Here is an 18,977-nt window from a genome sequence, read left to right on the forward strand (position 1 = left end):
GGGCAGTCTGGTGGCTCAGCGGTTTGGCATCGCCTTCAGCCCAGGACGTGATCCTGGAGACCCAGGATCGGGTCCCACGTCAGGCTCCCTGCATGGAGCCTGCTTCTCCTTCTGCCTGTGTCTCTGCCTCTCTCTCTCTCCTCTCTGTGTATTCTCATGAATAAATAAATAAAATCTTTTTTTTTTTTTAAAAGACTTAAAGCCTATTTGAGACCAAGATTATATTAATTTCCTTTTTTGTACATCCTTGGTAAATAACTTTTATTTTTAAGCAACTATAGACTTTTTTTAAAAGACTTTATTTATTTATTCATGAGAGACAGAAAGAGAGGAGAGAAAGAGAGAGAGAGAGAGAGAGAGAGGCAGAAGCAGGCTCCATGCAGGGAGTCCGACATGGGACTTGATCCCGGGACTCCAGGATCATGCCCTGGGGCGAAGGTAAGCACTAAACCGCTGAGCCACCCGGGTTGACCAAGCAGTTCTTTTTATAATAGAATACTATTATGTTTAATAGTTCTTTTATAATAAAGACAGTATTAAAACCTAAATAATTATCTTGTTTTTGTTGTCTGTGCTTATTTGAAAAAAAAAAAATTGTAAAATAGCTATTTGTGTTACACTGCCCTAACAAAAGAATAAAATATGTGACACTGGCTTGGCAGATGAGAAATGGGTTTGGGGAAATAAATATCACAGGCAAGAAATGTAAAGATTGATTTTAGGCAGTGGTGCAGCACTTTATGAAGCATTCCCCTCCCACCCCAGTAAGTCTGATGGCTCATGAGTTTACCGAGACTTTACTTCTAGAGAAAATGTCTACAAATTCCAGTAAGTGAGTATGGGAAAACGTTGCCTACCTTTAGAAATATTTTACTAAATGTTTGCCCTTAAAGTAGACAGTAATGTGGATATATATTACAAGAAAAAAAAAAAAGTTCAAACACTATCTGTCTGGTTTTTAAGCAGAGATCAAAAAGAAGAAAGTTTAGAGAGACCAGCCTTCCAAAACTGGAAGTGCCAACTTTTTCTGGATACAAATATTATTTAAAAAAAAAAAAACTGAGAAAAGATCAGAGAATGAGGAGACTCAATTTTATTAAATAACAATAAGATTAAGAGTGCAGGATGCCTCGGTGGCTCAATGGTTGAGCGTCTGCCTTTGGCTCAGGGCATGATCCTGGAGTCCCGGGATGGAGTCCCACAATGGGCTTCTGACATGGAGCCAGCTTCTCCCTCTGCATATGTCTGTGCCTCTCTGTGTGTGTCTCTCATGAATAAATTAATAAAATCTTTTAAAAAATAATATTAAGAGTGCCAGCCTCTCAAAAAATTCTCATGTTTTCTATGACTCAAGGAGAGCCACCAATAATTTGAGAGAAAAAAAAAACAGATGAAGAAAAATATTAAAAATGACATTAAAATTATGTTAGAAGAGAAAATCCAAGACTTTGAATATAGTTATTGACATATGAGACTCTCGGAAAGCAAAATGATCACAGGCTTACGGAATTAGTGTGAATTATATTGCCAAATGCATTGCAATCCAGGATAAAAACAACTTTTCAGTGAGCCTTAACACAGATTTGAACCAGCAGGAAGCTCTGCAGGCCACATAAAAAGACATGCTCCTAAACATCCACCTCAGCCATAACCATGGAGGATAATAATTCCCATTAGTCTGAAATATGATTATCCCCCAACAAATAAATATATGTACAAATAAATAGGAATAGAATTAAAATGAGTTCTGCCCTTCTCATATTTCCCTCTAGATTATATCCTGTTTTTGTCAACTTTACACAAATAGTTCTTTATAGACACAATGGTCTATTCTGATAGTTTCCATTTTATTTCTTCTCATTCTCTCCTGAACTCTTTTGTTTCAAACTGTCTTTTGTCCCATTGCTAGAAAACACTGCTTGAAAAAAATAACTTGTATCAGTTTTAAATGACCTCTGTATGTTCTTTTTTTCTTTTAAAAGATTTTATTCATTCATTCATTCATTCATTCATTCATTCATTTAACAGAGAGAGAAAGAGAGAGAGCACACACAGGCAGATGGAGAGGTAGAAGCAGACTCCCTGCTGGTCAGAGAGCCACATGAGGGGCCGGATCCCAGACCCCTGGGAACATGACTTGAGCTAAAGGCAGATGCTTAACTGCCTGAGCCACTCAGGTGCCCCTGACCTCCCTATTTTCAAATCCAATGGGAAATTCCTAACTCTCGTGGCCACTTGAGGAGGGTGTGGTCTCAACATTTGTCACAGGTGATCATTGGGCCTCCCACTTCCTTCACTTTGCCCCTAAGATACCTTGCTCACTTAATTTCCTCTTATTTCCCTGGCCTCTATCTTCTGTATCCTCCTCTGCTGCCTCTTCCTTATTTCCTTAGTCTCTATACCTGGGGTGGCCATATCTCAGTCCTTAGACATATTTTCTTTCTCCATGTATTCTCATCTAAAGCCATAGTTTTTATCTTGCTTCTTTCTTCCCTCAGCTCCAGATTTGTGTATTCCAATGCCCACTTGGCATTGCTAGTTGTGTGCCAAGTAAGGCTTTTAAAAATTAACATAACCAAATCAAACTCTTATTTCTAACCCCATTCCAACATGATCATTCTGTCTGCTTCATCCAGAAAAATATAACTAGATTTTTTTTTTAGCTTTTCAAAGCAAAAATAAATTTTTTAATTTGATTTTTTTTAAAAAATATACATTTTAAATCTACACCCTCAGGAGTGGCACATAAACCTAAGGCAAGAAATTCATCTATTGATGAACACTTTGGTTGCTTCCATGTCTTGGGTATTGCGAACAATACTGCAATAAATATGGGGGTGCATATATCTTTTTGAATTAGCGTTTTCATTTTCTTTGGGTAAATACGCAGCAATGGAATTACTGGGTCCTATGACAATTCTTTTTTTTTTTAATTTTTGAGGAACCTTCATACTGTTTACCACAGTGGCTGCACCAATTTGCATTCCCACTAATAGTGCATGAGGGGTTTTTTTTTCTCCATATTTTTGTTAACATTAATTTTTGTCTTTTTATTTTAGCCATTCTGAGAGATGTGATATATCATTGTGGTTTTGATTTTGCATTACTCTGATGATTAGTAATATGAACATATTTTCTTGTACCTGTTGGCCACCTGTATATCTTCTTTCGAAAAAAAAAAGAAATGTCTATCAAGTCCTCTACCCAGCTTTTAATTGGGTTATATGCTCTTTTGGTGTTGTTATAGAAGTCTATATATATTTTGAACATTAATCTCTCATCAGATGTATCATTTTCTAATATCTTCCCCCATTTATCAGGTTGCCTTTTTCTTCTGTTGATGGTTTCCTCTGCTATGCAAAAGCTTTTTATTTTAATATGACCCCAATAGTTTATTTTTGCTTTTGTTTCCCTTGCCTTCGGAGACATATGTAGAAAAATATTGCTATAACTGATGTCAAAAAAATTCATCTATGTTCTCTTCTAGGAATTTTATGGTTTCAGATCTCCTATTTAGGACCTATTAAAATGTATTTAATCCATTTTGAGTTTATTTTCATGTATGGTGTTAGAAAGTAGCTCAGTCCTTGCCATTTGCAACAACATGGATGGACATAAAGGTACTTGCTAAGTGAAATAAGTCAGACTAAGAAAGTCAAATACCATATGATTTAACTCATATGTGAGTTAAATTTTAGAAATTTCATTTCTAAAAAATGAAAAACATGAATAAACAAACAAAAAAGCAGAATCAAACCTATAAATTCAAAGAGCAAACTGATGATTGCCAAAGGGGATACAGGTGGTGAAATGGGTAAAATGGGTGAAGGAGAGTGTGAATATAGGTTTTGGGTCATAGAATAAATAAGTCATAGGAATAAAAGGTACAGCCTAGGGAATATCATCTATGATATTGTAATAGCATTGTATGATAGCAGATGGTAGCTACACTTGTGGTGAGCATTTGCGTTATATATAAACTTGTGGGATCACTATGTTGTATACCTGAAAAAACGTAACATTGTGCTTCAGCTATACTCCAAAAAAATTTTTTTTTATTTATTCTCATGCAATGAGAAAAATACAAATTCAAACCATGACACAGCATTTTATAACCAATGGATTGTCAAAATTAAGATTTCTGTTAGCTATCAAGTGTTGAATATGTCCAACATAGAGACACGTATTATAAATAAATTTTTATACATTGCCAGTGGTACTGTAAAGTGATGTAACCACTTGGAAAAACAATTAGCCTTACATAAATTTGGATAAATCTGAACAATCTTATCTTCTTTATACATTGAGTTGGCCTTTTACTCAGATCTGAGAGAATCTCTTGTACTCTGTGCCATAAGTTTACTCACATATACAAGTTTACTCAAGGCCACATTATTGTGGTTGAAAATGAAAAACAACACAAATGAATGTCTTCTAGAAAACAGACAAAGTGCATTATATTCATAATTATATTTGCATAAGGTTGAAAGAAAATGGATAAACTACAACAAAGTGCCATAATTTGGATGACTCTTAGATATATTGAGTTGAAAGACAAGTCTCAGAAAACTTAATACTATGATATATGTTTTATAAAACTTGAAAATAAGCAAAACTTAACTTTATGTAGTTTACAGATACATTCACGTATGTTTGTACTATATATATATATATATATTTTTTTTTTTTTTTTTAATTAAGGAAGAGATGGCCTTAACATGGGAATATTTGTTATTGGTGAGAAGTTAGAGTAAGGCCTAGGAAGAAGTGGGGAAGAAACATTGTCACTGTCTTGGTTAAGTGGCAGGCTTATTGGTGTCCATTCTAATATAACCCTTCATAAATTGTATGTTATGTATTTATTTTTATGTACAAAAATATTTTTAAAAGAGTATACAGGACATTCATGAGGAAATATAAGTGACCCATTAAATGATGCCTAGTACCAGTATCCCAATAGATCTGGTAAGCAATGGTTGTATTAATATTGCTTTTATTTTTGGTTGAGTGTTTTCCGGCATTCCCACTACACCCCAAAATAATTTGACTTTTGTAACTAGAAAATAATATTTTTAAAATGAATGAAATGAGGCTGCTATGATTGGTTCATGCATTAAGAAAAATTACCACAGGCGGAACTTTCCAGAACGCTCGGTGAGACGCGGAGGAGCGGCGGCTGCCCAAGCTACGCCCAGCAACGCGCTCCTTCCCGCTCCCCCACACCGGCTTCGGCCCTCCCGGCTGTAGAAAACGGTGAAAGAAACCGCTTACCATGATGTTTTGGGGGTCAAACCCAATGCCACCCAGGAGGAACTGAAAAAGGCTTACAGAAACCTGGCTTTGAAGTACCACCCTGATAAGAATCCAAATGAAGGAGAGAAGTTTAAACAGATTTCTCAAGCTTATGAAGTGCTCTCTGATGCAAAGAAAAGGGAATTATATGACAAAGGAGGAGAACAGGCAATTAAAGAAGGTGGAGCTGGTGGTGGTTTTGGCTCCCCCATGGACATCTTTGATAGGTTTTTTGGAGGAGGAGGCAGGATGCAGAGAGAACGGAGAGGTAAAAATGTTGTACATCAGCTCTCAGTAACCTTAGACGATCTCTATAATGGCGCAACAAGAAAACTAGCTCTGCAAAAGAATGTGATTTGCGATAAATGTGAAGGCCGAGGTGGTAAGAAAGGAGCAGTCGAATGTTGTCCCAATTGCCGAGGTACTGGAATGCAAATAAGAATTCATCAGATAGGACCTGGAATGGTTCAGCAAATTCAATCTGTGTGCATGGAGTGCCAGGGCCACGGGGAACGGATCAGTCCTAAAGATAGATGTAAAAGCTGCAACGGAAGGAAGATAGTTCGAGAGAAGAAGATTCTAGAAGTGCATATTGACGAAGGCATGAAAGATGGCCAGAAGATCACATTCTATGGTGAGGGAGACCAAGAACCAGGACTGGAACCAGGAGGTATTATTATTGTTTTAGATCAGAAGGACCGTGCTGTTTTTACTCGACGAGGAGAAGATCTTTTCATGTGTATGGATATACAGCTGCTTGAAGCCCTGTGTGGCTTTCAAAAGCCAGTATCTACTCTTGACAACCGAACCATCGTCATCACCTCTCATCCAGGTCAGATTGTCAAGCATGGGGCTATCAAGTGTGTGCTAAATGAAGACATGCCAATTTATCGTAGACCATAGTGAGAAGGGTCACCTAATCATGCAATTTAAGGTAAACCTCCCCGAGAACGGCTTTCTCTCTCCTGATAAACTTTCTTTGCTGGAAAAACTCTTACCTGAGAGGAAGTAAGTAGAAGAGACTGATGAAATGGACCAGGTAGAACTTGTGGACTTTGATCCCAATCAGGAGAGACGGTGCCATTACAATGGGGAGGCATATGAGGATGATGAACATCATCCTAGGGGTGGTGTTCAGTGTCAGACCTCTTAATGGAGCAGGTGAATTAACACTGCTGCTGGCATTTTATATGCAGTAGTGGATGAGTGAAGGACTATAATCATAGCTCACTACTTGCTATTGTTTTTGTTTTAACATTCAACTATAGTAGTGTTTTAAAAGTTAAATGAAGAATAAACTCAAATATAAAAGCTCAAAAAAAAAGAAAGAAAAATTACCACAAATATAATTGGTAGCTGCTCCAACAAGTTCCATATTCTATGCATATTTTAGTCTTTCTGTCCACCAAATACAACAAGATTCTGAAGTTTTATTTTGATATTCAAATACCTCAAAAAATCAATTTTAAAATAAATATATTACAAATATAATGCATTAATTTTAATATAGGTTAAGGATAACAGTATTTAATCACCTGATTTTGCCACTGATTTTGCAAATCTTTTGTTTGTTTTATTTTGCAAATCTTTATGTTTGTTGTGTGTGTGTGTGCAGATTTATGATCCCTTCTATTTTCCAAGATTAATCCTCTAAATCTACATTTAGAGGATCCCTAGGTGGCTCTGCGGTTTGGTGCCTCCCTTCGGCCCAGGGCGTAATCCTGGAGTCCCAGGATCGAGTCCTGCATCAGGTTCCCTGCATGGAGCCTGCTTCTCCCTCTGCCTGTGTCTCTGCCTCTCTCTCTCTCTCTCTATGTCTCTCATGAATAAATAAATAAAATCTTAAAAATAAATAAATAAATAAATAAATCTGCATTTAGTAAAGAGCATTATTTAGAAAATTATCATGTATTTTTTTAATATTTGAATTTAATTTTTGTCTCCCCAACCTTTATCTCAAATTAATATTATAATATTATATAAAATCAAATTAAGAATTTTTAAGTACCATTTTTGAATTTATACATAGCTAACCTTGATTTTTTTGATATGGCATTTAAAAATGCAATTGAAATGTCTTCATGATTTCTAAAAAATAATATGTGCCATGCACTTAATCAATTATGTATGTTTTATGTTGATAAATTTAATTTTTTTCTATGTGGGTTAAATATCTTCTGCTATCTTTTTTTTTTTTTTAAAAGATTTTATCTATTTATTTATCAGAGACACAGAGAGAGAGAGAGAGAGAGAGAGAGAGGCAGAGACACAGGCAGAGGGAGAAGCAGGCTCCATGCAGGGAGCCCGACATGGGACTCGATCCCTGGTCTCCAGGACCACACCCCGGGCCAAAGGTGGCGCTAAACCGCTGACCCACCCGGGCTGCCCGTCTTCTACTATCTTAAAAACAGCAAGCTTTAAACATTTATGAAGGAATATTTACTTCTCTTTTATACAATAATTTTTATGACAAAAATATATAATTTAAATATTTATGACAAATATATACTTTATGACAGGTGATTTTTTTTAAAGTAGACTGATATAAATATGAGCTCTTTAATATTCTTGACCTTTCAATTTGCATTTAGTAAAGTGACTTGGTTAAATAAATGATCAGTAAAAGTTCTATGATTCTGTAGTTTTCTAGTTAAAGCAAAACTTCTAATCAATCATTCTAATAATGGTATAGTTGAAATGTAAATAAATATAACTAATGAGTTGTGCTATTGAGATTCAAACTTCAGTCTCCTGAAAATCTAATTTTATGATTTTGAAGAAATTATTGATCTATCTGAAAATTAACTTTCTCATCTGTGTAATAGGCATATTGGGGAGAATATCTGAAATGATATTATGATAATTATATATAAAGAGCCTGACATAGTGTACTCAGAAAAAAAAAAATGATCCTTTTTAATAGATGTAGAGTATTTTTAGCTTCCCTTAGAATATCATGTATTAACTAATTTAGATGAATTCACAAAGAGTTCATCTGTGATGCCTGGTTTAAAAATTCTATTCAGGGTTTTAGATTACTATATGAAATAGTCTGTTACTGAAAACATTTATATTTATAAGAACATCTAGTTGCTTTCTGTGAGAAAAACCTGTATTTTGATTATCCCATTCTACAAATGAAAAAGAAAATGAATGTTTGTGTTGAGTACTAAGTGACTTTCAAAAGAAATATCTCTAGTTCAGTGACTTATAACTGTGTATAGTCTGCTTTTAAAATATCTACTGTTAAAAATAATAATAATAAATAAAATTAAAAATAAAACATCTACTGTTTTCCTGAAAGCAAGATAATGGCAGTAAACCTTTCACAGATTTGCTAGAAAAGATTGAATAAATATAATTCATGGAACAACGGGTTTAAACTTGCTTGTTGACATCTTTTGTTTTATGATTTAACCCCTGTTTTAATGGTTTAATTTAGTCTGTTTCTTTACTCAAAGCCACCTCAATTCTTTTTGGCAATGTGCCTAGTATAAACAACAAATGATTGTGTGTACTCTTGAATCCTTGCCTTACTCAGATTTGAAAGAGTCTTTCATGTTGACAAAAAGTTCTAGAAACCCTGACTGTCTTTGAGATCTATCCAATCATTAGTTTAAACTGCTCCAAAGTGAGAAATGATATTGAATGAGAAGAGTCATTAACTGCCTAAGGTGCATCAAAATTTTAATTGTTTTTTTTTCTAATTTACTTGCATGCCCTACGGTGATGCCATAAGTCTTTAGTAAATTAAAGTGTTAGAGAGGAGGGTACTAACCACAGTATAACATCCTTTTCAAGCATGTTCATAGAAAAACTCACTTCTACTCTCAATTTTTGTGTTTTCTGAAGTCTGTATTTTTTATAGAAGGCTATTGCCAAGGATATAGTTGGATTAACAGTAAGCAAAATCCACATTGCCATTTGGAGATCTCATTAATATTACACATAAATAAGAAAAACCTCGTATTGTTTCTCTTTATTTACTGCGTAAACAGTTGTTAATATCACATGCAATATACGTGTACACATACACACATAAATCATCTATGCCAGTAGATCAAACACTTAGAACCGCTGCGTTTCATAGACATTTTATTATACAAGTGAGATAATCAGGATACAAGGACTTGCTCTAACTCTGAAGGAGGAAGTCTTCAGAGACAACAGATTGGGGTAGGTTGTATCATCTCAATCAAACCTAACAGCCCTCAAATTGGATTTGGAGTAGAGTTCAATCAGGGGTTCACTACTATAAAGGCACATTGTATAGCCATTTGTTTCTATGGTCTAACAAGTCATTTAGATATTTTTCTAATAGTTTTTGTGGGAAAGTTGTTCTCTATTTCAATATTACACTTACAGAAAAGGAGGCAGATCACTGCATTGCAGTATAAGGGGAAGCAAGTAGGATGAGGAGAGATTTTAACATGACTGTTAGGAAGTTAGATGGGAAATTCAGGGAGCAAGGGAGACAAAAACAGAGACAAGATTAATAATGTAAGAAGAGAACGACAGTGGTTGCTCAGGAACATTTATGGGGACACTGCCAACATTTTCTGAAGGAGGAAAGGTTTACCAATTGCACAAGTGGGAACTCAAGCTATGGATTGTTCTCTATTCATTCTAATTGCTATTCCTTCATTATGCCCCTTAGGTTTGTGGATTCTATGGTATGTGAAGAACTGAGTGAGCTTGTAAAACTAAACAAGAGGTTGTGACAAGATGTATTACATCAGTTATATTTATCCCTCAAAGTACTGAGAAAAAATACTGGTAAATAAATGATATTCAATAACAATAAAGGAATTAAGTGCAGAAAATTTAGCCACAATAAAGAAGTATGTTTTATAACTGAGACCAAGGGATGAATAGAGTATGAATAGAGGTATTATGGATAATCACAAAGTAAAACAAACAAAACCAAAAAACAAGGGGTAGTTTTACAATAGAAATAGAAAAAAATAAGAGAGCTTTGCCTAGCAAAATTTGGTTAATTAAGTAGTCATTTTTAAAAGCTACTTAAAATATGCTTCATTGTAACTGTGCTCAGTCATCTAAGTGCCCAACTCTTGATTTCAGCTCAGGTCATGATCTCATAAGTCGTAAGATTGAGCCTCCTCAGGGTCCATGCTCAGTGGGAGTGCGCCTGAGGATTTTCTCTCTACCTCTCCCCCTCCCCATCCCCCCACTCTCTTTTTCTCTCCCTCTCTCAAATAAATGAACCTTTTAAAAAAAATACAAAAAGAGCAACCTTTTTAGAAACCTGTTTGGAAGTATTTTTATGATATCAAACATAGACTTGCCCAATAATCAAACAATTTTACCACCAAGTATTTATGACAAATGAAAATGCATCCTCAGAAAGACTCGTAGGGAACATTGATTGCATCTTTATTCAGAATAGCTCCAAACTTTAAAAAAAAAAAAAATCCAGACTTTCTTTAACAGGAAAATAAACTATTCAGGTGATGAAATGTTACTCCACAACATAAGAGAATAAGCTGTTGACACAGCAGTATGAATCTCAAAAACAATATACTTAGTAAAAAAACCAGATACAAAAAGTATATAGGGTAGTATTCAATCTCTATGAATATAAATATAGAAGGAGCAAACTAATGCATGGGAGAGCAAATTATTACAGTGGTTCCTTCCAAAGTGACTGGAAAGGAATAGCATATGACTTTCTGGGATGATGAAAATATCTGTATGGTCATAGGGAAGTTACATGAGTTTATGCATGTTTCAGCAAAACCTTACTGTAAAAAAAAACAGAAACAAAAACACCTAATTGTACACTTAAGATGTAAATATTGAGCTGTAGAAAATTAATGCCACAATTATACATTAAGTTTTGATTCTAATGTATATTAACATAAAAAATTCAAAATATACTTCAATGTTTTTTACTAAGTCAACATTGAGAACAAGTAGTCCATTTATAAATATGCTGAGGCTTAAAGTTTGTCTCTATTTATTTAGGGCCATTATTTGGAAAATAAAAAAAATTGTTTAGAAAAAAACAAATGATTTTTATGGACTCACATAATTATTTTGATATCACATTGTTTAACTTTAAAAAAACATTTTTGTTCTTCACAATCCTTTTATATTATTAGGTATGTAAACTTAGATCTTGAATTTGAAAATTTCAAAAATAAACTTCTATGATATAGTTTTAATTACTTGCAGGTCTAATTTACTGAAAGTGGACTTAGGTGATATTCATTTTTATAATGATGTTCTCTCCCAGTTTAAATTTTATTTTATTTTTTTCCAGTTTAAATTTTAAACATTAAATCACTTACTTACTAGTACATATCACAAAAATATTCTTAAAATTTGGAAGATATATAAAGTAACCAGAAAATTCTTCTTTTCTAATGTCTCTGGGTATTCAAGGTGAAAGTCTTAAAATTCAAAGACTAGTAAACAAGATGGAAAAATCCTCATAGTCCCATCATCATAAAATAACCACAATTGTCATTTTGGAGTAAATCTTTCAGTTCACAAGTATACACAGATACAAATGCACAAGCTATCTTATATTATTATACATTCTGTCTTACGATCTGGTTTTTTAATGCTAGCCAGACATATTTTTTTGAACCTTTTCTCCATCCATAACAAATTCTTATAAGATTTGTTATCTAAATGTTGAATTTTCTCCATTGGTTATTAGTATCTATCATATCATAAAAGTCATAATTGTGCTACTTTCAACAAAACAGCAAAAAAATTCCATATCAAATTGGAGATGTAAACATTTTATTCATTTACTTACTTATAAATAATATTATTTGTTATTAATAAGTTTAATATGATAAATACCTTATGCAGTTGTCCTTCAGAAATAGTGCATAGACTAACATTCCCACTACTCACATAGGAAAGTACCTAAATAGCCTCACCAACAGTGTTTATAATTGTTTATGTCTTAAACAGGTTTTTGAAAAAAATTACATTGCTACTTTCATTTGTTTTTTTCAGATAGCTAGCAAGATTTATTTTTACTAGTTTCTTATTTTATGTTAGCAATTTAACATCATTCTATTGTGAACTTCCCATGCATATTTTTGCATATTTCCATTCATATGACTATAATTTTCATATTTTAAGTTATTTATATATTAAGTACATCAAGACTTTTTTGTTTTATACATCTTGAAAATCATTTTCTTTGATAATTATTTAAATATTTATTTTGTTTGATGTATCTTTTGATCATAGAAAATATTTTTATTCATGGTGTCACATCTTGTAATCTTTTTATACTTTGGTTAAGTTTTATAATGATAGGAAATTAAATTTATGTAAATGAATTTTGAGAAGTTATACTATGTTACCTATTTTAATTTTCTCAATAATTTTGTATTTTCCACTGTCTTTAAATATAAAAAATTCACATTTTCATACAAAATAATTTTTTCTTAAGATTGAATGGAATAGAGTTATATATAATGATGTTGCATATTATGTAACTTGTTATTCATGTCATATCTACTTCTATCACAGAATTCACTATATCAACAAATGGTAACTTTTTGTTAGTTGTTGACAGATTCTGTTTTCCAAAGAGTAGCTTAAAGTGATCCTTTCAGATTCTAAAATATAATAGGGTCACGGTTTATGGGAATTGCAAAAATCGATGGGAGAAATTAAAAAAGGCCCTCCTTGTTGTGAATGCAGTACAAAATGCATCTCCTTTCCCCACACTGAAATAGTACCATAGGTTGGGGTAGGGTCATGAACCTGGCTAAAGTAGCACAGGCTGGATTGCTTGTTCCAAGGCCTGGAAACTGTGCAGTGCAAAAGACTGATTATGTTGATGGTGGTCCACGTTAGATCATGTCACATCTCTATTCAAAATTCTTTGATGGGCTTTTAGCTTACTCAAAAAAAATTCAGTGTTTACAAGACTTTGTATGGTCTTACCCTGTTGTATCAACTTCTCAGGCCTTATTGTGTATTCATCTTCACACATATGATCCACAATTAGGATGTTTGTCCTCATTGTTCCTTTTCCTTGGACGTCTCTCACTTCCATTTTTCATCCCAGCTTTTGCTGGTTCTATTCAACTGGCCCAGACCACAATATTTTAGTGGAAAAATAAAATTTCAGTGATGTTACCATCTTGGAATAAAAGTTTTCTACCATCTTTCCCTAAAGAACACTGATTTAGACAATTGTCCATAGATGAGATTCCTTTCTAGAAGTCCAGGAATCTAGCAGAGATGTTACAGCACACAACTGGAGCAAAACAATTTAAGATTGGATGCATTAAAGAGGGCAAGAACAGTTTCACTTAACCTGTATCATTCTTTCCTCAAGATGACACAGCTGAGACTTCTTAGCTCTTGATTTCTCTCATGGGAAGAAGTGAGAATATGTGAATGACAGCCCAGATTTCCCAGCTTGTAGGATGCTGCCAGAAAGATCCATTTCTTTCTCATAATGCCCAGAACAGTGGGGGACGGAGATCAGTTGGGAGATGGGAAGATATGGCCCTCAAAAGGCATCAGAGGGATATAGAGTCTGCTTATAGCACCATGGACTCCCCAGGAATTCTTCCCATGAGCTGGTAGGGATGCCTCACCTACAGATGCTCCAACTGACCCATGCACCCCCAGCACTCCTCACACTTCCCCTACACTCACCCCCATGCCATGATTGTCTGTCTATGTATGCTTCTGATGGCAAGCCTTTGCAGAGGGCTAGTGAATACATGTGGAAAGTTGGCTTTTCTCTGAATATCTGGAAGAAATCATTAAATTGAGCATTTAGCACCACCCTGGGGAAAGTAAAAGTGAGACTGTCATCACCTGGCCTTGCTTTGAAAAATTGAGAGCAAGTATGCAAGCATAAGAATTTCACCACAAGAGGGAACAAGAAGAGTAGAGTTAGTGAACCAGATAAAAGGGCTGATAAGGCCCCAGAATTCCTAGAAAGTCTGATAGAATATTTGTCTCCTGAAGTCAGTCAGTAAAGACTGGAAGAAGTGACTGCTTTCTCAAATTTGAAGATATTAACACAAGACTCCAAGGAACATGAAAAATCAAGGAGAAAACACAATACCAAATGAACATAAGATGGTTCAGTGACTATTCTCAAAAAAAAAAAAAAAAAAGATCTGTGATTTGCAAAATAAGTAATTCTCAATAGCTCTTTTAAGGAACATCAGTGAGTTACAAGAAAACACAGAAAGACAATTCAAGGAAATAAAGAACACAATAATGTGAAGAAAATGAGTTTAGCAGATAGAAAACATGAAAAAAAAATTAAAATCTGGAGCTGAAGAAGACAATGAGTGGATGGAAAAATATAGTAGAGAACATCATAAAGAATGGATCAAACAGAATAAAGAACCTGTGAAACAGAAGACAGGTCCTTTGAAATTACCCACACAGAGGTAAACAAAACAAAACAAAACAATGAAAGCCTATGTAAACTATGGGATACATTAAGTGAAACAACTTATATATTATTGGAATCACAGAAGGAAACCAGAAGAAGAAAATAGAATAAAAGCTTATTTAAAGAAATAATGACAGAGAACTTCAGAAGTCTGGTGAGATATTTTGAAAGTCAATTTCATGGAGATAACAGGTAATCTCAAAATTTCAACCCCAAACAATGTTTCTCTGAGACACAAAATAAAACTATTTAAAAATCAAAGAAAAGTAATTTTAAAGCAGCAAGAAAAAAATATTCTCATATAAAAGTATACCCACATAAAGCTATCAGTAGACTTCACAGCAGAAATATTGCAGACCAGGAGAGAGTGGGATGAATATGTGAAGTGCTAAAAACAAAAACAAAAACAAAACAAACAAACAAACAAAAAACCTGCTAACCCAAGAATACTTTACCAGACAATTATCCTTCAGAAAAGGGGACATAAAGATTTCCCCCAAGTAAACAAATGTTGAGGGAGTTTACCACTACACCTGCTTTACAAGGAGTTCTGAAATGAGTTCTTCAAACTGAAATGAAAAGATGCTAATCAGTAACATGAAAACATATGAAAATACAACACTGGTAAAAGTAAGTATATAGTTAAATTTACAATTCTTTAATATTATAGTGTAGCTATTATAAGGACTTAATTTTCAACTCTTGTTAAGATTTAACCCTAATATAAAGGATAAGAGACAAAAATATTATAAATGACTACAGCTACAATAATTTGTTAATGGATATGTAATATTAAAGGTTGTAAAATGTGACATAAAATGTGGGGGACAGTAATAAAAGGATAGAGTTTTTTATATGCAACTGAAGTTGTCATCGGCACAAAATAGACTGTAGTGTATATAAGATATTTTAAGTAAGCCTCATAGTAATCACAAAGTAAAAACCTATAATTGATACCAAAAGATAAAGAAAAGGGAATCAAAGCATACCACTATGGAAAATTTTCAATTTACAAAGGAAGACAGAAGAGAGGAAGAAAGGATCAAAGGAATTACAAAATGTCAGAAACAATTGACAAAGTGACAGATCTAAGTGTTTAACTATCATTACTTTAAATCTAAATGGATTAAACTCTCAGATAAAAAAGGAATAGCACGGCTGGATGTGTAAAAGCAGGACTCAATTATTTGCTATCTACAATAAATATACTTTAAGAATACACAGAGATCTAATGTGAAGTAGTAAAAAAGAACATTCTCTGGAAATGTAAACCAGAAAACAGCAAGGTTACCTATGTTTTATTAGATAAAACGGAGGTTAATTCAAAATTGTAATAGGAGGCAAATGTCATTTATAAAGAAAAATGAGTCAATACATCAAAATGTTACAACAATTGTAAATATATGAACACTTAATCTCTGAGCACTTAAATATATTAAGCAAATAGTGACTGATCTGAAAGCAGACATACACTACAATAAAATCATAGTAGGAGATGTCAGTACTCACTTTCAACAATGAATACATATCCACACAGAAAATCATTATGGACACATCGGACTTGAACTATACTTTAGATCAAATGGGCCAGATAGATACATAGAGAACATTTTACCTAATGGCAACAGAATACAGATTATTCTCAAGCACACATGGGATATTCTCCAGGATAGATAATAGTTTAAGTCATAAAACAAGTCTTAATAAGTTTAAGAAGATTAAAATCATATTGGGTATACTTTTTAAATGCAGTAATATAAAACTAGAATTCAATAATAGGAAAAATACTGGAAAATTTATAAATATGTGGAAATTAATACACTCTTGAACAATTGATAAGTCTAGAAGAAATCAAAAGAGAAATTTAAAAAACCTTGAAACAAACAAAAAAGGAATCATAACATAACAAAACTTTATCAGATAAAGCAAAGCAATTCTAAGTGGAAAGTCACAATGACAAAAGCCTACATTAAGAAAAAAGAAAAATCTCATATAAACAACCTAACTTTACACCTCAAGGAACTAGAAAAAGAACAAACTAAGCCCAGAAGTTATCAGAAGGAAGAAAATAACAAATTTCAGAAGATAAATGAATGAAATAGAGCCCAGAAACACAATAGAAGGATCAACAAAACTTAGAGCAGATATTCTGAAAAGATAGAGTTGAGAAAACTGTAGCTAGACTAAGAAAAAAAAAGAGCAACAATTCAAATAAATAAAATCAGAAATGAAAGAAGAAACATTACAACTGATACCACAGAAATGCATAGAGACTACTATGAACAATTATTCACCCAAAAAATAGGTAACCTAGAACAAAATCTGAACAAATAAAAAGCCCATAATCAGATGGCTTCCTGTTGAATTCTACCAAATATATTAAGAACTAAAGACAAGTCTTTTTAAACTCTTGCAAAACATTGAAGAAAAGGAAAAACCTCCAAATCTTATGAGGCCATCATTACCCTGTTACCAAAGGCAGATAAGGACAACACAAGAACAGGAAACTACAGGCTAATATCCCTGACAAATATAGATTTATAAATCTCAACTAAATACTAGAAAACTAAAGTCAATAGCACATTGAAATATTATATACCATGATTGTAGGATTTATCCCTGGGATGCAAGGATGTTTTAATATATTCAAATTAATCAATGTGATGCATCACATTAATATAATGAAAGATAAAAATTATATGATTATTTCAATAGATGCAGAAAAATGCATTTGACAAAAATTCACATCTATTCATGATAAACATTCTTAACAAATTAGATACAGAAGGAACATAACATAATAAAGTCCATATAGGACCACCCCACAGCTGACATCATACTCAATGATGAAAGGTTGAAAGTTTTACTCTAAGATGTGAAACAAGACAAGGTTGCCCGCTCTCACTACTCAAATTCAACACAGTATTGGAAGTCCTAGCCAGAGCAAACACATAAGAGACAGAAATAAAAGACATTCAAATGTGAAAGTAAAATGTAAATTTATCTTTGCATATGATATGGTCTTATATATAGAAAACCCTAAAGACCCCAACACCCTGTTAGAACTAATAAACTAATTCAGTGAAGTTGCAGATAACAAAATCAATATACAAAAATCAGTTGCATATTTATACCCTAAAAATAAACTATATGAAAAAGAAAGAAAGGCAACAATACCTTTATAACAGCATTGAAAACAATAAAGTACTTTGGAATCAATTTAACTAAGGAAGTAAAAGACTTACACGCTGAAAAAAAAGTGATTTTAATGAAAAAAATAAAGACACAAATAAATGGAAAGCTATCCCTTGTTCATGGATCAGAAAGAAGAATTAGTATTATTAAAAGTCCTTAATACCCAAAGTTATTTGTGCAGTCCATGTAGTCCTTTTCAAAATTCCAATGGCACTTTTTACAGAAGTAGAAAAAGCAATCCTAAAATTTATATGGAACCCCAAAAGACCCTGAATTGTCAAAGCACTTCAGTAAGAAGAAGCATGAGAAAAAAACAAAGTAGCAGTAAGAAGAACAAAGTTGGATGCATCACATATCCTGATTTCAAAATATATTACAAAGCCACAGTCATCAAACCAGCATGGTACTGGTAAAAATCAGACACATTACACCAGAGGAACGGAATGGAGAACCAAGAAAGAATCACCCACCACCACCACACGGTAAATTAATATTTGATAAGTGAGCCAAAAATAGCCAGTGGGGAAAGGACAGTCTCTTTAATAAATTGTGCTGGGAAAACTGGATAAATATGGGATTTCTGAGTGGCTCAGTGATTGAGCGTCTGCCTTTAGCTCAGGGTGTGATCCCACGGTTCTGGGATCAAGTCCTGCTTCGGGCTCCCTGCATGGAGCCCGCTTAGCCATCTGCCTGTGTCAGTGCCTGTGTGTGTGTGTGTGTGTGTGTGTGTGTGTCCCTCATGAATAAATAAATAAAATCTTTTTAAAAAAACCTGGATAAACATATGCAAAAGAATGAATCTGATCTGTATCTTATACCACAAATAATCCAATTAAAAATGAGCAAAGGACTTGAATAAACATTTTTCCAAAGAAGTCACACAAGTGCTCAATAGGTAAACTAAGAGTTACTTGACATCACTAATCATCAGAGAAATGCAAATAAAAATTATATCACCTCACACCTGTTAGAATGATTATTATCAAAAAAGAAAAGAGATAAGTATTGGTGAGGATATCAGAGAAAGGGAACACCTGTGTAACGTTAATGGAAATGTACATTTGTTCAGCCA

At 33.6% G+C, this 18,977-nt stretch overlaps 1 protein-coding gene and 1 pseudogene across 1 annotated transcript in view; one reads left to right on the forward strand and one right to left on the reverse strand.

The window, feature by feature from the left end:
- Positions 1-18,977, reverse strand: part of CSMD3 (CUB and Sushi multiple domains 3) — a 1,170,241-nt gene that overhangs the window by 1,022,960 nt on the left and 128,304 nt on the right. The window lies entirely within an intron of this gene.
- LOC112662491 (dnaJ homolog subfamily A member 1-like) lies at positions 5,305-6,624 on the forward strand (annotated as a pseudogene).

Source organism: Canis lupus, chromosome 13, assembly GCF_003254725.2.
Source record: "Canis lupus dingo isolate Sandy chromosome 13, ASM325472v2, whole genome shotgun sequence".
Lineage (NCBI taxonomy): Eukaryota > Metazoa > Chordata > Mammalia > Carnivora > Canidae > Canis > Canis lupus.